This window comes from Mercenaria mercenaria, chromosome 8, assembly GCF_021730395.1.
Source record: "Mercenaria mercenaria strain notata chromosome 8, MADL_Memer_1, whole genome shotgun sequence".
Lineage (NCBI taxonomy): Eukaryota > Metazoa > Mollusca > Bivalvia > Venerida > Veneridae > Mercenaria > Mercenaria mercenaria.
In genome coordinates, this window is record NC_069368.1 from 65,379,784 (window position 1) to 65,389,528 (window position 9,745).

At 29.9% G+C, this 9,745-nt stretch overlaps 1 long non-coding RNA gene across 1 annotated transcript; it reads left to right on the plus strand.

The window, feature by feature from the left end:
- Positions 1–3,620: 3,620 nt before the first annotated feature.
- Positions 3,621–6,104, plus strand: LOC128559186 (uncharacterized). The gene is made up of 3 exons (XR_008372255.1): positions 3,621–4,191; positions 4,489–4,564; positions 4,995–6,104. It is a non-coding gene; the product is annotated as an uncharacterized LOC128559186 (long non-coding RNA).
- The last annotated feature ends 3,641 nt before the right edge of the window (positions 6,105–9,745 follow it).

A 9,745-nucleotide genomic window follows, 5' to 3' on the forward strand; every position in this document is an offset into this window, starting at 1 on the left:
ATATTTTATTTTTATAGGGAACATAAAGACATACATATCCTGAAATCTTTAATGTAAATAGCAATGATATTGAATTAATTTGAACACTATTTGTAGTAACGATATAAACAGATATCGAAAGGCGTTCATTATATCCAGATAGGATTGTTTCAATTGCAAGTTATATCAATTTACTACACCATTTTCTATTATCATGAAACACATTTACGAAGATGGTCACTGTGGTCCTTATAGCTGTTTTTGAGGTCCTCAGTGCTTCCGAAAGGTCTACCTAACCTTTAATCACATGACCTTGAGTATTTGACATTGAACCATTATGTTATACGTGACTACATTTGAATCTGTAGGAAATATTTTAATTAAAACAAGTAAAATTTCTTAGATACTTTAAGATTAAATGTCTCAAATGGAGATTTTACATCTTGAAAAGATTTTCCTTTATAAAATCAAAACAGGTAAAACAGAACAAGGAACTGCAGCTTCAAGGAATTTTACTGAGTCGTTTGTGAGTTTAACGTTTCGAGTACGTCATACAGCTGAAGAATCATGATATTTTACGGTATTTGGAAGTTTCAAAATTAAAAGTGATACAATATGTATATCATGTAATAAAAGAATTAAAACTTTCACGTAGTGATCTTGAGAATTTTTTGAAAATGAACATGTATAACTAAAGTTAGCAAGTGTAAGATTCATTAATTTGGCCGGGGGAGAAATATTTCTTATATCAATTATTTTTGTAAAAACGTCCATTTGTCAGTATTATATCTCTAAGTTTCATTTCATTTGAGATTGTTACTTAATACTGAAAATTCAAACAAATCTAATCTTGCTCCATACTAAAAAAGGCTACTTTATGTTTTATACTTGTAAGAATTTTGAGACGAATGTAGAACCTAAGTAATATGTAGGAACAGGGAAACACCTTAACTGAATTTGTAGATCGGTTGTGAAAGATATTTTTCAAATATATCCAGAAGAAAGAAAATGGCTATTCTAGCCATAAGCTGATCAAAAGAAGTGAGATTCATTGAACATGTCAAGCATCGAACGATAAACAGTAACAAAATTTGCTGACATGAGACTTTACTTTATAATTTCTGTATCATTTGACTACATTTAAATTGAAAATATATATGAATATCAAAACATTCAATTACATGTTTTACCTTCATACTTGAAAATGGGTTAGTTAATATTTTATCCTTGAAGGAACAAAAATACACATGTTTTGCTAAAGCTTGAAATTAATGAAGAAGAAAACCCTTTAAAAGATATCATCCAAACAATAATAAAGGATAAGAGGGCCTAGTTGCGTTGATACTCAGTATCTGACCTTGTACAATATTGTCATATCTGTTTACATCAGGACCTGCAGCATGTGTCTAAATATTTACAAGTTACTTTCATTTTCAATGTCTTTCAAATATATTTGTTTCATTAATTAGTTATAGATTAAACAAATCGAGGAATTTCACTTATGAGTATAATGTTTCAAGTACGTCATGCAGCTGAGGTTTCATCGTAATAGAAAGTAGGATATAAATCAGTTACAACATTCATTTTGCTACTGCATCCATATCATGTACTAGTTATCAAAATATCTATATAACTATGAAATAAATTTAGAATTGATCTGAACATGGAAAGCAACTGCAATTACAAATAGTGACAGCCTAGAACATGTCGATGATGGAATTGATAATTAAATACATGTATCATTCTTGTATCTTTAGAATACATTTTAGTTAAGGTTATATCTGAACATTAAGAAAACATTATACGAAAACTCTTTGGAAGTACAAAATACAGCTAAGCAATGTAATAACAGACTCGGTTTGATTGAGTCAGTTCATGAGTGATAATGGAAAGTCTAACATTTGTATATCCAAACACTAATTTTGTAGATTGATTTGAACCTAAACAAGAGAAACGACAAGAATTCAAAGTAGTGAAAGTCATTGAATATATTAGGAGAGGAGTTTTATTTTGATGCAATAAACGTACGTATGGTACCTAAAAATACTTCTTTGTCTTCCGTAATGTTTCTAAAACCAAGTTTATGTTTTATCCTTTTAAATACACTGGAGGGGGCACAGCATGGCAACAAGGAAGAAGACATTTTTATAGCTTTATCCGTAGCCAAGAAGATATAATTCAAGCAACCATAAATACGTAAAGGACAATTGTGGCCTAAAGTCTATCACTAGATCTGGAGTATAAGACTTTGCAACATTATGTCATTCATGTCTTTATTTGGTATGTAGGTAATGTTTAAATATGCTGAAGTAAGAATTGTTAAAAAAATTAAAGCGTAGATGTCATAGTTAAATTATCATATATTTTAAATGTATCTTATCATAAAATTGGTATAGGTAAAAGAGGAAACAGTACTTAAAAAATTGCACTTGGTTCTTTGCGATTTTTATATTTTATGCAGCTGAATTTTCACAGTTGCTAGAAATTTTCAGCGTGATACATACCTCATATTATAAAAGCATTTGTCTTGGGGATAATCTGAACGTCAATAGGTTTAAATACTCAAATGTTTGAGTGTTGTTGGATATTTCAAGTAGGAAATTATGTACAACGATCCATTTTTAGACCTTTCTAACGTAAACGTAATTACGAAACGGAATACTGAATCCGTAAAATTTTAGGTTAATTTGTGGTCTATGGGAGACAATTTCATCCAATAGTAATACAATAGTATCTCCCTTAGACCATTATTTGCAAATAACATTTACGGATTCAGTAATCCGTTTTCGATTTACGTTTACGTTAGAAATGTCTATTAGCGGGTTTCCTTACATAAACATTTAATATATCATTTTTTTATCATTTCAAGACATTTAATTTGTTATTATACCTGACAACCAGACATTCCAAACAAATTTTACTTTCCTTCATTCTTGAAAGAAGATAGGTGTTGCTTTATTCTTTCAGGTGCGAAAAGACACGGGTGGGAGCACACATTGAAATATAAGAAGATTTAAACTATGTTACTGGATCTGTAGATAAGACTCAGCATACATTACACAAACAACAAAAAGTAACAAGAGAGTCATAGGAGCATTAACTAATTATCTGACATTTCGTATCATACCTTGCACTATTGTGTCTACATCAGGATCTCCAGCAAATTTCTGAATGTGAGTAGTTGACTTTGCACAATTTAGTCATATATGTTGAATCTCGATCTGCCGCTAATTTATAAACATGTATTAGTATTAATGTGTTGTTCTTTCAAGACTGAAAATTTAACTTTAAATTACCATGTCTTTAAAAATATTTTATCATCAAATTCTCAATGGAAAGATCAGTCTCTTTGACTTACCGATCTCACATTTCATGCAGCCTACGTTTCACGATGTTGAAAAGTAAGTCAATCGCTACTGTATGTATTACAAGTTATCAAATCCATTTAGCATCGATGCAGTGGTACTGAATTTATTTCAACGTTATAAGGAGTAGCGATCGCGAGAATTCAACAGAAAAAAAGAAAGACATTGAAAATATACAGAAAGATTTTGTGTTTGAAGACATAACGAATTCACTACAACAAAATGTCCGTGTTTCAAGAGACATAAACTCATAGGTTGAACAACAGCTGAAAAGGAAGGGGTATATTCTATAACTGAGAATGTAACCAAAGTAAGAAGATGACATGTCATGCAGGTTGAGTTTAATGTTGATAAAAACTAAGATAATTGTATTTTGCAACATCTCAGTTCCATCCTATACACAAAACATAAATGTATATAGCAGTGACCTTGATTGATATGAACATTTTTAGAAGTAACGCCAATAAAATATATTGAGAGACATTTAGAATATCCCGAACTGAAGATTCGTGATATTAAGAAGTATGATATTCGGAATTTTGAAATCAATATATTAATATATTACAATAAAAATGCAGTGATCCCGAGAGTTATTTTCATTTGAAAAGGTGTAACTGCAATAAACAGTACTAGAGTGATTAAATATTAACTAAAGGGAAGTTACCATCATGTACATTCAATGAATATAATGTTCCTGTATCATTTAAATACATCTTATTTGAGATTATTTGTGTATCAGCTATTTCAAACAAACTACATTCTTACTTCAACAAAACGAGTTTATGTTTTACTTTTTTTTCGTAATGGACAGACGAAGTTGGCACTTAAGCTGGAAATGTAGAAACAGGTATTTTCTGTTACTAGATTTGTAGAAAGGATTCATCAGGTATAAAAATGAAGTGGGCAATTCTTGCCAGAAGTTGATCACATTATCTTGAGAAACTGAACTTGCACCACTGTCATTCTTGTCTAAATCTGGATCTGTAGCTAATACTTGAATATCCAGTAACAAGATCTTTTAAATATTTGAAGAATAAATGTCATTTTTAGTGACTTTTCTTTCTAAAGATACTTTCGTGATAATATTAACACAGGTCAAAATAAGATTTATGGCATTTCACTAAGTATGTTATGTTTCAATTAGGTCATGCTGCTCCACGTGAAGTTACACGATGTTAGAAAGAAAGATATAGTACAAATATCAGCATTTCAAGGCTGCAGTATGTATTATATATGATATTAACTGTCATTTAACCATAAAGTGATCTTGATAAATAATTTGAACATTATAATTGAAAGCTTTACACAAAAATTGGTGTTAATAAAATGATACTTTAATTCATCATTCATGTATCATTAATCATTCATATACCAAGCAGTTATCTCGGGCATTGATTTGAGTTCGAAAAAGAATGACGGCAATTACATATAGTGAGAGTCACTAACAATGTTCAGACTTGAATTTTCAATTCAAAACAATACCATAAATGTTCATTTTGCTTACATTTGCTAGTATAAAACGTTAGTTAATCATTTGTCTACCATTATCATTCATTATCATCTAGATGATAATCGAATATCAAACATTGTGAATACATGATTTTATCTTCATATCTGAAAACAAAATGAGTTTATGTTTTATTGTTGTAGGAACAAAATTCACAGGTAACACAAGAACCTGAAAAGAAAGAAGAAACAAACTCGGTGCTGTATCTAGATTTTAATTCATAGCAAATAATTAATTTCAGTTTGGAAATGTTTCATTTGTCATTATTACATCATTAAGCTGCATTTAATTGATATTATATCATCATACATTTGAATTAATTTCATTATTCTATAAACTTTGTTTTATTCTTGTAAGAACAAAGTATTATGTCTTATGTTAGTTTTTTTTATATCTTTCCAAGATATTTTATAATTAAATCCTCATAGGTAAAAACTGATTCCAGTAAGCACAATGAGGCACTTTACATTGCAGTTGCATAGTGATAAACACTAAAATATTAGTAGATTTCAATATTTAATTTGCTGTAATATGTTTTTCATGCACGCAAAACATAAATGTATATAGTGGTGATCTTGTCAATGAATGAAAATGGTAAGGACAAATACTAATATATAAAGGCATTGAACATTTCCAGATTGAAATTTTCATCTGCAAGTAATATCGATTTACTACAGTTAGACTTTCATGTATCATTAAGTTACTTTAATCTAAAATAAAATCTGAAAGCAAGGAATATAAAGACAGATATGAAACAAGAGCTTGACTCGAAGACTTAGTAACCTGTGTAACTGTAGCTTCAAATTAAATTCAGCAGATACTGCAAAATTACAAAACAAACCGAAACAAGAAATATCTTTAAAAATGATGGTCGGCGAATTGTAATAAGGAAAGAAGTTTATGAATTTTTCATCTAACATTCATTTTTCATCTAACATTTTTCAAATTGCAAAACTAAACACCGCACTTTAACAATTTAAATGGTTCTCTTTTAATTTTTCGCAAAGGTTTCGTAGGGTTGCAATTTTGTTTCGTTTATCCTTAGACGAATAATTACAGCAGTTGTTTGATGAAGATTCATGAAGCGGTTCATGAGAAGAGGTCATTAAACGTGTTTATATTTTTAGCTAAATTGGTCCCTATCCCCATTTGTAACAAAATAGCAGGAGACCTTACGATATTGTTACACATCGAGTTTGATAAAAATCCATTACATTTTAGTGGTTAATGCAAAGAAAGGCATATCTACTTTTAGCTATAGTGGTCCATAATAGGGCCCAAGTTCCTATATAAATAAATTTGAAAGAGGACCTTATAATGATGCTACAGACCAAGTATGACAAAGATCCACTAAGCTGTTCATGAGACGCTGTATCAAGGCATTTCTAGTTTTAGCTCTAGCAGCCCCTAAAAGGGGTCAAATGTCCCAGCTGAACAAAGTTGGCTGCGGGCCTAATAAAGATGCTACAAATCAAGTTTGATTAGAATACATGAGAAAAAATCAATTAAAGGATTTTTTTATTTATTATTTTTATTTATTTCTTAAATAGGCCAACTGATCCCGCTTTAACAAATGCATATTCGCTATTCGTGAATCTTTGGACAATGACGTCACACCTATAAAAAGTGAAGGACAAGCAAAACATACAATTGTAATTATTTCTGTTTCATAAGCAAAGTTTGACCGTAGTTATATCACATAGATAAACTGTTTGCAACGTACCTTCATTTCAGTGTAATGAGATTCAGTCATTATATAGTATATATATAATGAAACAGATTTCAACTGAGTTCAATATTTGCATACCATACTAAAAAAATATTCATGTATACAAATCAGTTAAATAATTTGTAACAAATATATCAAAGCAAACAAGTACTCATTTTAATATGCAAACTGAATAAGTCACAAAAGCAAGAAACCTTTTCATATACAGACGACAATTGAAACAAGGAAAATCTTTTAAAAAGCACTTCTCTACATAAAAGACTCTTATCACACCCTTATTCATGTGATACGCAGACCGTATTCAGCTCTTTCTTTAATTTGATATATGTTGGTATTTGAACAGGTTTTTATCATATTTATTAAACTTACTTATTATTTTGAGATATATCAATATTTTTGCTAAATATACTGAGCCAAAGTTAGCTTTAAAACTGTGAGCAGCGTCGTTTAGGATAAACGCTTTGTCTACATTTCACTCAGTGTAGCACAATCAACAGAGTGAAAGAAATTGACACTCTCGTCCAATCAGGCCGAGTGTTGCATAAATCTTCCATTTTGATAAATTATCTATAATGCGTTATCAAGTAGTTTGATTGGCAAACTTAAGTCACGTGGCATAGGTAAATGAAAACGAATTTAGACGGCGTCGCCGAAAAAGGACCATTGAGGACTTAAGCTGCTAACATTACCATATGTGTATTACATACTTAGTTTTTGATATGCACAAGAAAGAGTTCTTATCTACTTAAAGATTTTCAAAGTGTTTTCATTGTAACATTGATACAGATAAAACAGAACTACAGATTCAAGGATTTGTACTGACATATTTGTGGGCTAAACGTGTCAATGTACGTCATACAGCTGAAGACCCATCATCGTTAGTAAATATTTGAATTAAACGTGATACAGCGTGTATTTTCTGTGATAACAAAAATCCTTCCGTACGAACAATTCATTTTAACTATGTGGATACTAATAGAACCTAAGCAGTACAACATATGACGTATTTGTTTAAAAATGGTATACACACTATTCTACTACAAAAAGTGTTTTAAAGGGTCATACAGTCTTTCCTCAAAGCGATATATGAAAGTACTGTAAAACTGTATTAGCTATTCCAGTCTTGTTTGTGGTTCATTTCAAGAACACTTTAAAAACTGGTTCCCTATCATATTGATGTCTATTGAATATGCGAACGGGTATAGATATGTTAGTTTTGTTTAAAAAGTTTTAATACGTGTCAGTTATATGCATACTATATTCAATTGTAAAGTTAAATCCCAGTCTTGCGATTCTCTTTTTTTCTAAATTTGATTGGTACATATTTATTTTTGCTCTTAAATTGTCACACTTACTTAAGATATGCAATCCTTATATAATGTTCATTTCTGCTCATATTATTCAATTCAAGGTATGTGTATGGTATTTGTTTGCCTCACCGCTAGACTTCACAATTAAACTATGATGTAAATTCTTGCGCCAAATGAAGCTATGAAAATGAGTGCAAAATGTAAGTTAGTTAATACTATACTTACTACAATTTAATTGCAGTGAGACATCACCACCATAAATTTAATAAAATTGGATTTTTAATCTGTAGAAAGACATTACATTAAGGACCTTAAAAAGAGAAACATGTGTAGCCATTCTGAGCTTCTAACCCTGGAACCATGGCTTTCAGAATGGGGCTCTTTTGACTGAGCTAACTGCATGTACTATAGCATCCTTTGAAAAACATAGTCGAAGAAACGCGTTTTCGGATATTTTGATAAACAATTATCATTTATAATTATTCATTAAATGTAATTAGTGAACCTTATATGGGGGCTATGTGATACTTAAAACATACACTTTGTCACATGAATGAAATTCTAAACTAAGAATGTTTAACCCAAATGGAATATTAATGTATGTAAAAGTTGAAAAGAAATCAGTGAGCAAACAATTTGTTCAAAATTGCACACATTTTTGTTTAAATCATTACAACTTATTCTTCTTTTTCAATGTTTGTTTTGAAGCTGTGTCACACCACAAGAAAATTTAACAGTCAATTATATCGGAATGATGTAGTCACAACAAAATTGTACCGAACAAACTGTGGTATAGGTTTTGAACCTTCGAGTAATATCAACACTCTAATAATGAAAAATACAAAAGACAGTAGCGCGTTATTCTCTATGTATCGATAACAAGATCCAATTTCGTCTGGCATATCTTCAAATACAACAAATCATAATGGTAACATATTTTAAAACAATGTCACGGAAAGAAAACTCGGCAAATACTTGGCATGAATGCAACTATACTGGTTAGAATATTTAAGAACTTGAAAGTAGAATATTCTTTGACATCTTTCTAAAAACCATTCATTAATTCAATGTAACTGAAATGGTAACGTATATATAAAGTATCTAATATGCAAACACATCCTTTAAATATAACTTTTCACTATATTGACGTATGATACAGCTCATATTATTATTGGCTGGTTAATTAATCACAGTGTATTTCTAATGTAATTCAGTTTAGAATTCGCCAAATTTAGATTTTGTCTGCAATAATTTTTTTTGCCAAATAATTTGAATTTTAGCAACGGCTTTCATGAGAAACTACGATACCAATACGTTTCTGTCATCAACTGAAAAACTATTTTTTTAAGTTATGTAGGAGTTTGTCTAAAGTGTTAGTGAAGCCATCGAAAATTGTTCTAAAACGTAGGCATTTTAGCTGTTATATGTAACCATGACTGAGAAAATGGGTCCAGATGAGGAAATTTGACATTTTCAGGTCTTTACATATTTATAAAGTATACCCATTCAGAAAAAAAATCCTGAAAATTTCAGATGAAAATCTTCAAAATTGTCAGTTTTATGACAGATTTTGTAACATAGATATTAAAAATAAAAATAGAACATTTCAGTTATTCTTTCTTTCTAGTTTATTTCTCACTTACTGGTAATGGCTAACAATTCTGAAATAAATTTATCTTCTGTTACAATTGCATGATATATAAAATCCCTTCTTATTACACAAAATGATAATCAACTAAATCTACATTTTCTATAAAAATATTTCTCAAATTGTGTTACCATGGCAACAAATATATTAAATTCCCTTTTCTATGATAAAACTTTAAAAAAACCTTGTTCTCTAAAAGTAAGGACT